The sequence below is a fragment of the Anopheles arabiensis genome, unplaced genomic scaffold (assembly GCF_016920715.1).
Source record: "Anopheles arabiensis isolate DONGOLA unplaced genomic scaffold, AaraD3 Autosomal_pericentromeric_contig0015, whole genome shotgun sequence".
NCBI classification, from domain to species: Eukaryota; Metazoa; Arthropoda; class Insecta; order Diptera; family Culicidae; genus Anopheles; species Anopheles arabiensis.
This window is the reverse complement of record NW_024412163.1, coordinates 514,344-525,697: the sequence shown is the minus strand read 5'-3', so window position 1 is coordinate 525,697 and position 11,354 is coordinate 514,344. Positions and strand designations below refer to the sequence as shown.

General features: G+C 40.3%; 1 long non-coding RNA gene across 1 annotated transcript; it reads left to right on the top strand.

Moving 5' to 3' along the window:
* Nucleotides 1-617: 617 nt before the first annotated feature.
* LOC120908306 lies at nt 618-1,787 on the top strand. The gene is made up of 4 exons (XR_005741117.1): nt 618-970; nt 1,032-1,126; nt 1,188-1,343; nt 1,406-1,787. It is a non-coding gene; the product is annotated as an uncharacterized LOC120908306 (long non-coding RNA).
* Nucleotides 1,788-11,354: the final 9,567 nt, after the last annotated feature.

Genomic DNA, 11,354 nt, shown 5'->3' with positions numbered 1-11,354 from the left:
ATCTGTAGGATGCGGGATCATTTAACCAGCTAGCAGAACCGACTACTGTTTCTAATCATATGCACATGGTTAATAAAACACCACTCGCCCGCGCCACGTATGTTCTAATTCTATCGCGATAATAAGATACCAAAAAATCACGACAAACTGATTGACCAGGAGTTGGTTACCAAAATATCACCAATCAGATCAGACGTCACAACGACCATGTGCGTCTTACCCTGATCATCGCACATGTGTACGTGAACCGAAATGAATTTCATTTCAATCACAAGTGCTGGTGATAGAACCAGTGACATTTCGAAATTGATCACAGACAAACAAAGTCACGTCAAAGTGACCGACCAAGAGGTGGTTGCTGCAATGTCACCAATCTGGTCACACGTCACAACGACTCCCAGGCTGCAAATGACAGCTGAAAAGACGTCTTTCGGCGGTCTTTCGGGTCACCGAAAGTCCGCCGAAAGACGTCTATATAACACCATTTTAGACCGGTATGGAACCTACGTGCGATGTTTTTTTTGGTTCTATGTAAAACGATGATACTGAAAGTAAACAGTGTTGCCAAACAATTAAAAAAGACCGCTGTTTCTGTTCTTGAAGGCCTGTACTCATCGGCAACACTGTTTTTCGATCTGTTTCTTTGCGCCTTTTTCTTTGACGTCATCGCAGGACGCTACACACTGTGTGCGCCATTTGCATTGGATCTTTCTAGATTGCTGGTTGCTTCGAGATATTTTGGGATTATCAGACTGCTTGTAGATTGGTTTCGAACCTGCCATTTTTCGTGAAGTTGTTCATTTCTCCGTTAGGGCGTTAGTGTTAGATGATACGCTGCTCTGCGTATGTCACAGCAACTATTGCAATATAAAGAGGCAAAATGGAACAACAATGCGCTGCAGGCGTGAAGCGACCAAAATTGATGCTGACAAAAAAAATGGAAAATTCGTGATTGCGTCAACTCAAAGAGGTAAGAGCAATTTCTTTTCTCGATGTATATGAAATTAAATAATGTTTTTCATGACATGCAGAATATACAGCCAGCTGCGAAACTTCGTCTACAAGCACCATGAGTCAAATAATACACAAGAAAGAAAACATACTTCAACTTTATTGCAGCCAGAATGTAAGTGTGAACTTTGTCTACAGAATTCTGAAAATATTATGCAATATCTTCTGTTCAATAGTTTTACAAACGAGCACCACAGGCGAAGAAAGCTCAACGTTAAACCTTCACCCTCAGTTGCTACATGAATTATCATGTAATTCTATTGAGCATTTGGATTGCATTACTAATATCGAACAAAATACTCCAATGCCTTCCTGCCAGAAGTCAACAAAACGTAAGTGATTACAAGATACAATGCTACATAACATTATTTATGTTTATTTTTCATTCCATCAGATTTTCTACCAACATTTCAATCAACTGCTACTCAAACCAACTTTTTAAACAGTGGTGAACAAATGCTATCGGATATTTTAGTTAAACTGGAAAATATACAGGAGGAGCAAAAACGACAAGCAGAAATGATGAACAACAAATTTGCTGCTATGGATCGACAAATTAAGTTAATACGATCAGAATTCAACATCGTGACTGATGAGCTGATTACACGATCTGGATTTGTTCAGCAAACATACTTTGAATGGGAACCAGTTAAAAATCAAGAGGATTTAGATAATCTGGAGTGCAGATTGGCTGAACCCGAATTTAAGAAAAACTTTTCTAAATATTTGGACAATCAGCTTTCTACAGAAGGTTCAGATGACCGCTTACATGACGCAATGGATATTTTTTCAACAGAGAGTTTGTAACTAAACTAAGTTGGACTGGTATTGGACGGCCGAATGCAAAAATTTGTTTCAAAAAGTACGTCAACGTAATTAATCAATTTAAAGAGTTAGGTACATTCGGTGGTGTGACTCCAACAAATCAGAAATTGAAAGATTTATTTCAAAACAAGTTTAAGCATGGACATCAGACTTGATCTGGTAGGGTTAGTGAATACTTCTCATCACCGCCATAGGAAATAGGCATCCATAGGCAATGATTACGTTTTTATGATCGTCGGTTCATACTAACCCATACCTTCCATTGAATTCAATTCAATACCTTCCATAAGATTCTTATCGAATTACATTTTTCATCTATGTGTTGGGACTTTTCATATATTTTTCTGATTCTTCTAAAACTTATGCTTCCACTTACTTAAAGAATAACCTTTGAAGTGTGATATTTTGTTAATGAAATGATTTAATAAAGAAATGTACTCAATAAGTTCTTGCTATTTTTTTTATTAATTATATTTTACATTACAATTGTATGAACTAAGGGAACAAAATCAAATTCCTTGTCTGATAAAAGAGGAACGGCAATTAATTTACATTTTACATCATCCAAATCAATAGAAATATCGTTTTTCTCCAAATTACTGAGATTACCCTGATGCATATGCATGATTCTTGAATCAAAAGGATAATCAAAACTGTTTGATGTATTGATTAATCTTTTTGCCGTTATCTTAAAGTTTGTTTGGTTGTTTTTGATGTGTGAGACTGCGTTTATATATTGGCAAACATATCCGGATTTGGTTAAAACCATTAATTTCTTTGTCCATATTTTAAGCAGAATGCTTTTCGGATATGAAGAGTGATAATATTACCCCTTTGATGAATGAAAGGATAATTGAAGCTATCTTTCTTTTTATGGACATAATATTCGTCCTGTTCTAACAATCTGTTGATTACTTGCTCTAAGCACTTGTACCCATTGCGCAATAGAAGTTTCATTTGCTGTAGTCGATTTTCGAACTTATAGGATGATAACGTATATAGTGGACCAAAATGTTTCACTTCTTTGTAAACGTGTAGCAGATTGTGAATATTACTTGAAACGAATTGAGGTCCGTAAATATTTGCATACTTTTTTTACAAATAATTGAAGCAAATTATTAGCAAGCGGCCAATGTTCTTTGTAGACATCTGATGAAAACAATGTTATAGCGCAAAAATATAGCATAAAGTGTTTATGCTACTCAGAGCTCATCACGCTCTTGAAACATACAACACTTGCATAAAATAAAAACGATGAAAATTCTGATCCTTTCCAATGACGCAAATCTTGAAATGAGCGGAATTTTCGATGAATCTCTGCTGACAATTGTATGTTCATCAACATTCCAGATAATTGTGCAAGTGTAGAAGGAGAATGTCTTTTTTTTTAAAGCCAAATTTACCTTCAATCAAGCCTATCAAAAATCGTTTTGTTACGCCTAAGTCAATTAAATGCAACTGATCACTAACAATTATTTGAAGGATGATATCAAAGTTATCTAATAACAGTAATGGCGAATCAATTTTGTGATGATCGCCGTACATTTGTTTCCGAAAGGCTTCATTCGTTCGTTCGGATGCGTTGTAATCGAGAAATGTAACCCTTCCTCGCAGTTTGATCCCTTCGGTGGTGCATTTTAAACAGCCTGCGAACGAATTAAAGTTGGCAACTCCTGTAAATTATAATTTTTAATTAATATTTAATGATAAATGTTTTAAACAGTATTTTGTTTTTTGTTTACCTTTGATGAAGGCACGAGCTGGTGAATCGGCAATTATAGCACGTATTTTAAAGTTCACCCTCCTACCGTCGACTTCTACTCCATTTTTCATGAAAAGATTTAAGTCTTCGACAAACGGTTTAAGAAAATGCTCAATACTAGCGGGTTTTGTAGTTCCACAATAAATTGAAACAACCATAACTGGAATTTCTGGTTTGTCATGGACGTTAACTAATATAGGCCAGAACTGTAGGTTATTACTTTTGAATAAGGGTAAACCATCTAAAGACACATTCAGCTCAAGTTTGACGTCAGGATCCAGAGATATGCCACTGTAAATAGTTGTCATTGAATTTATCATCATCACAGAACACGGTCACTGTTCTGAATACATACCTTAGCTGCTTGGTAAGATATTCTTGCAATTTACGATGCCAATACTGTCCTCTTTCAACTATCTGTAAATCGGTCGAAATATTTCGTTTTACCTTCAGCAAAGTTCGTGCATCCTTAGGCAGCTTACAAGAGCTCAGATTCCGAACGATCTCCATTACTTTAGCAACTGAGCCATAAGTTTGGTTTGTTGATATGGCCCAGTCGCGTATAGCACCTTCTGCAGAGTATGGTTCATCGGATGTTCCTGGTTCAATGTCATCATCCGAATTTTCAATCAAATAATCAACAACATCACCATCAGTTTCTGATTCATATGCAGCTTCATCAAACTCGACAGTTCCTCTAATGATTTCATCATCAGGTGCAAATGTCTCATAATCTTCTAAGCTATTCGACTCGCGTTGAACTACTGTAATTAGCAATAAATATATATCAAATGAATGTGCTAATATACAATTACACAATCAATCCCATACCATTGGAAATTTCAGTAGAACCGGCACCTTCTCCATTCAATTCTTCTTGTTCCAAACGATCACGGTGGCGGTACAGGTACGAATTATACTTTATCCGCTTGGAAAACCTTTTATCCATCCAAACATCTGGCATAAAATCTGTTTAATAATCACCGCTGCTTTTAGGATTGTTGTTGTTGTTTTGGCAATTGGTACGTTTTTGACATGACAATTGAAAACAACACGACTGCTGCGAAAAATACCACCATAATCAAGAAAAACATCCAGAAGAAGAAACACTATCGAAGTTCGCCTTAGGGTTTTGTTCGATACACATTTTGAAAATTGAAGAAAATATAACTGAATGTAGTCGTAAAGCGTTTATTATTGAATGTAAACTCAAAATAAAACATTTATTTTGATTTTTTCTTCTTATTTTGTTACGAAAATGCATAAATGGCTAGTCAAACCGCTAACCATGCAGTATAAACTAGGCGTTTTGGTCTTTCGGACCGTTATTTGCAGCCTGGGCTATGTTCATCTTGCGTCTGATCATCGCACTTGTGTACGTGAGCTGATTTGAGGTTCGTTTCAGTCATGAGCGTTGGTGAATGAAACAGTGATATTTTACAGTGCTGCTCCTGGTTCAGAAAATGTCATAAGAAAGTGATTGACTAAAAGTTTATTCCCAAATTGTCACCAATCATATCACTCGTTACAACTACTTGAGAATTTCACCTGTGATAATCGCAATTGAGTACGTGACGCTGACAAGATTTTTGTTTCACTCAGTTTTTTTTTTGTGATATTGATGGTGACATTTTGCAGCACTGATCACAGTTAATTTCACCTTTTTGTCGTCTCATTAGAACGCCATACTAATTTTCATTTGCTTCATCACTTTCGAACATAACTTCACGGCCCTTTTTACCTCCCTTTTTTCTGGTGCTGCGGATAAGACCGGCCTCACGAATTTTGCTACGGAAACCCCGGACTCTTTTAGTTACTTCGGTATTTCACCGGCCTTAACTTCAATTTAGCTACGGTTTTCCCGGACTCGTTTTATGCTACGGATTGAACCGGTCCCATATTTTGCTACAGAAATTATTTCTGGACTCATTTGGGCGCTACGTTTAACGGACTCAACCCATTATAGTACTAGTTTTCCGGTCTCAATTTTTGCTACGGATTTTCAACTTTTTGTACATGCTGCGGCTTTGCCGGTCTCATGATTCAATCTCTCTCACTATTACGTTTTAACAGACTCAATTTAACATCGTATTGATTTTTCGGTCTCAATTTATGCTACGGATTTCCAACTTTTTTTTTTGCGTGCTGCAGCTTTTGCCGGTCTCATAACTCACTTTCACTTCGTGTATCGCTATTATGATATTACACTATGTTAATTGAAGCTCACTTTAAACGAACTATTACGCTTTTGAAAACTTCACAGTACTTCGGATAAATCCGATCTTCCATTGTATCCATTGTTAACCCGCTGCTGTCGGGAGAGATAAAACCACAGTGCCAGCTGCGCGCGTTGATATTTTTCAGTGAGAGTGACACATACACACGCACACACGACACAGTTTGGAACGTGCGACAAGCACAGCGCTTTGGCGCCGAAAACGTCGCTCGCAGCGTAAGCAGTGAAGCCGGTGTATCGTGGCGCATAACCCCGCTACTCGGGAGAGTAACGAGTGAATTTATCTTATTTGTCTTGAAATATAATTCTTTTGTTTTACTATTCCGAAATTGTAAATATTAGTCTTATGATTAATTGAACTTTCGCTTTTCAGGAACATTTATTTACTTTATTTCATACTTTTACACATAACCTTATATACACTATATACATTGCATTGAACTAAATAATACTAACCAACCCGGCAAAATGCCGGGACCCTCGTATCCGGTACGGGATGCACTTCCGCCCGAGCCTCCCCAGAGAGCTCGATCACTACCACCATGGATGGACCGTAATAACGAGTTTGGGGACATGAAGTTCCTCGTTCTCGAGCCGTTGAAAGACTTTAAGCTCCCGCAAAACCCATGGATAATTTCAAAGAGCATTACCAACGTGGTTGAAGAGCTTACCGAGAGCAGCCACTGAATTCGGGCAGAAATATCTGATCAAAACCCGAAACCTTGCGCAGTACACAAAAATGCAAAGCATCACGCAACTCATCGACGGTACAAAAGTATCCATCACCCCTCACGCTACGCTGAACACAGTCCAGTGCGTAATATTCGCCCCGGAGCTGAAAGGACTAACGGACGAAGAAATTTTGATGAACATGGAAAGCCAAAACGTCAAGCAAGTTCGACGATTCACCCGAAAGGTGAATGACGAAATACAACCAACGAACTCTTTCCTGATACGCGTAGAAGCTGGAAAAATACCGGAATCCCTTCGCATAGAGCTGTTGCAGGTGCGAACAAAACCATACTACCCAAAACCAATGCTGTGCTACAAATGCGCCAGCTATGGGCACACAAAAGTACGCTGCTAAAAGGGACAGGTGTGTGGAAACTGTGGAACCGCAGCACACGGAGAATATTCGACCCATCCCGCTTGCGTGAACTGCAAAGGCGAACACAGCAAGTTTTCTCGCGAATGTCCTGCGTTCCAATTTGAAGAACATGTCATAACAATAAAAGTCGACCACAACTGCACATACAAGGAAGCTTGGCAAATGCACTCAGCTCTCACCGTTACCACAACAGTCTCGCATCCAACACAACAATCCTTACTCACCTGCACTTATCCGTGAACCTTCGCAGACACAAGCTGAACACTCACCAACCGATATGAATCGCACTCTCATTTCACCTACTCTTCCGTCCACATCACGAGCAAAAACGCGTCAAACTACAATGGCTCAATTTTTTCCGAAGTAACCGCACCACAGCAGCGCAGTCATATGGTACTCACACGGTCCGAGCAATCCCTTCGACAACACAGACACTCACCATACACTCACCATCTACGATAAGCTCCGTCATTTCCAACATACCAGCTACTAACACTTCATTACATCAGGCACCCAGCGATCAAGCGACGCGAATAACCGTGTTTTATCAAAATGTGCGTGGTCTGCGCTCTAAAGCCGATGAGTTCCGCTCATCGTTAATGGAGACTGAATACGATGTATTGGTGCTTACCGAAACCTGGCTTGATCCCTCTATTCCCGCCGCTCTCTTGTTTGGTGATGAGTATCGTATTTACCGTTGCGACCGAGATACCACCAATAGCTCACTCTCGCGGGGGTGGTGTTCTAATTGCATGCAGTGTTTCCCTCTCGTACGCGAATCATGTGCTGTCCCAGACACTCGAGGTACAAACAGGCATCTGCATTCAGCTAAGCAACCATCGTTTGTATATTGCTGCAGTCTATCAAATCACAGCACAGACGAGAAAAAAATAAATGAATTGCTAAAATGGGTCAATGAAATTTGCGCCTCCTTAAGTCCGGATGATATATTTTTACTCATCAGTGACTTTAATCAGCCTACTCTCTCTTGGTCACCTGTACCTGTCGAACAAGATACGGCTTTTAGTTTTTTCGAGCCTCATACTCAATCAGCACGATGTGCCCAATTAATTGACGGATTGCACCTGAACGCTTTATATCAACTCAACAACAACAAAAACTATCTGAACAGAACTCTTGATCTGATTTATGCAAATTGGCCAGCTGCTTCAGCCTCATCGTCCATACGGACCTCTGATACCCCCCTACTACCGGTTGACCAACACCATCCACCATTGGAGTTCAATCTCAACATTGATACTCCTACCGCCCAACTACCATCTAATGTTGCGGAAAGGCGGCTCGATTTTAGTCGTATTAATTTGCCTAAGCTCGAGATATTAAAAGCCGCCTTCGATAGGATATCTCACGTCATATTACTAGCAAAACTCGACAGACTTGGTCTCCCAGATCCCCTAGTTGCTTGGCTGAGATTGTTGTTGTATTGTATTGTTGTATTGTTTATTGTATTAAGTGATTGGCCAAACAAGCGGCCTTATCACTGAATTAAAACTAAAACTTAAATAACTAACGCAGTGTACAATGACAAGACAAATCAACAGAATCTAGTAGGTAGGTGCCAGTCAAATAAAATGTAACGCTGATTAATCTTACGGGCCATCGCAGTCATTGGGTCGTTCTCGCTGTATGCACGTCTTGTAAGGTCAGTTCTTATTAGTCTGTAGTTACGGAACACTCTAGGAGGGACATTTATGTTGACTCTAGCCAGTAGTTCTGGCGAATCTATCTCACCGACAATAAGTTTGGACAAAAACGTACCTTGGGTATTATCACGTCTCCTAGCAAGTGTGTCCAAACCAAACAACAAACAACGAGTATGATACGATGGACGAGGGGTTACATTACGCCACGGAGTGAAGTGTAGGACAATACGAGTAACTCTCTTTTGGACAGCTTCTATTCTATTGGACCAAACACTAGAGAACGGACACCAAACTGTAGAACTAAACTCGAGGATGGAACGAACATAAGACTTATACAGAGTTAACAGGCAGTGTGGGTCATTGAGTTCTCTCGAATGTCGACGAATAAATCCTAGCATTTTGTTAGCTTTGTCTAAAATATTACAGTAATGATGTCGGAAATCTAGTTTGTGATCCAGGGTGACTCCTAAATCCCTGACCGTATTGCACCGCGGTAGTTGTGTCCCTGATATGCTATAGATATACCTTATCGGACTAGCTATTCTAAAGAAAGACATTGACGTACACTTATCAACAGAAATTAACAGGTCGTTGTTGATACACCAGTCAGAGAAAACATCAATCGATCTTTGCAGAGAAAGAGAGTCGGAAGTGTTCCGTACGATACGAAACAGCCTAACATCATCCGCATAAAGCAGACAATCTGCTTCCGTAATGGCCAGTGTGACGTCGTTAATAAAAGCGAGAACAGCAGTGGTCCCAAGTTGCTGCCCTGAGGGACGCCAGATGAACTCTCGAAAACGTTAGAGGAGACACCATCGATTTGTACGTAGTAGCTACGTTCAGAGATATAGGACCTGAACCAATTCACCAGCGGAGTAGAGACCGATCCGGGCGAGCTTAGCCAACAGCAAGCGATGGTTCACACAATCAAACGCAGCCTTAAGATCAGTGTATACTGCATCCATCTGAGCTCCGGAAGTAAAGGCTGCGTGGCAGTTGGAGACGAATTCCACCAAGTTTGTGGTAACACTGCGTCGAGGAAAGAAACCATGCTGGCTGGTAGAAATATAAGAACGACAGTGATACATTAGCGAGTTTTGTATGACGATCTCAAACACCTTGGCCGCGGTACCGCGGTAGTTCTCAGCAGAGTTTTTATCTCTTTTTTGTACACCGGAAACATAACAGAGGATTTCCAGGCGGTGGGTACAGTACTTTGTGCAAAAGAGAGTTGGTAGACTTGAGACAGAGGCTCTGCTAAAAATTCGCGGCATTTGGCAAGGATTGCCGTAGGAATACCATCGGGTCCAGGGTTGTATGAGGTTTTGACCTGCTGCAGAGCACGTAGTACAGTATCTACCGAGATAATAATATCGCGTACATCAATGTCAACAACATCACGGGGCACATTATTTAAAGCTGCTTCTAATGATAAGCTTGCATCATCCGTAGTAAAGCAGTCCTTGAAACGATCAGCAAATAAGTTGCTGATTCGTGAATTCTCATAATTGATTCGCAGTACAGGAACGTTAGAATCATCGGTGTTCCAGGATTGGGATGATCAAGATGTTAAAGATTGGGGAAGTTAAAGTCCCCGAATAGGAGAAACGTATCGGTGGTTGCACAAGCAATATTATCTATGGTGGAGCAGATAGTTTGCATGGTAGTAGTGTTGTTTACTAAATCTGGAGGAATGTACACTACACCCGTGATAAAAGTACGTATATTACCATAAACTCTTACCCAGAGTTGCTCAACGGTATCCTGTGTAGGACAAAGTATTGTACGTAGGTGTGAAGCAACGGCAATGAGAACCCCGCCACCGATTGATTTTTACTATTTTTGCTGCTGCGGTCTGTTCTATACACTGTATAATTATCCGGGAACAATTCCGAGGAATCAATCGTTGAATCCAACCATGTTTCAGTCAGGAACGCCATAGTGGGTTGTAGAAACATAGTCAAATACTTGATTGCATTTAGATTTCAATCCTCTAATGTTTTGGTACAGGAACAATAATTCGTCAGTATCAATGAATTCACGTACTGATAGGCCAAGAGGCCAGGTGTCAGGGAAAGAGCCTTGTCACGTAGTGATAAAGGCACTAACACTTTAAACGACAGGAATGAGAGTGTAGCCGTATTTGTACCCTGGCGAATAAGACAGTATGCTGTAGCATCGTCAATGGATAAAGCTTGTTTGACCATTTGTACAATTTGGTCACTGGTTGTATCGGGAGAGAGCCGGAAAATATACAACGCGCATTTTTGCACCGCGGAATGAGCGGGAACTATTTTGATCGGAAAAGCTGCTATATCCTTTTTTGTGCCAGTTATCACAGGTGGTGCATGAGTTTTGCGTTGAACATCGTCAATTCGCTTCGTTTTGTTGTTTGGGCTATTTCTTTGATTGCTCGTAGCACCGAATGTAAACAATGCGTGATTGTCCTTAATGACATCGGAAAACAAACGTTTGGATGGATTTATGCGACGAATTTTTGCGGGAGGGTGACTGCTACATGGAGTTTTTAGGTCAAGTTGGATCATCCGTGCAAACCCAGTTTGAATTTCGTTAGTCAATGGCTCCATAACGGTCTTGATGCTTTCGGCTACTGTCGTTATTGCCGCCTGGAATCCAGATTGCATGGCTGCGTCTTTTACGAACTTGGTGCGCGGATTCATGAAGACGTTGTTGCAGCCAATACAGCACCAATGTAATTGTTTATATTCCGAAATGCGCAGGAAC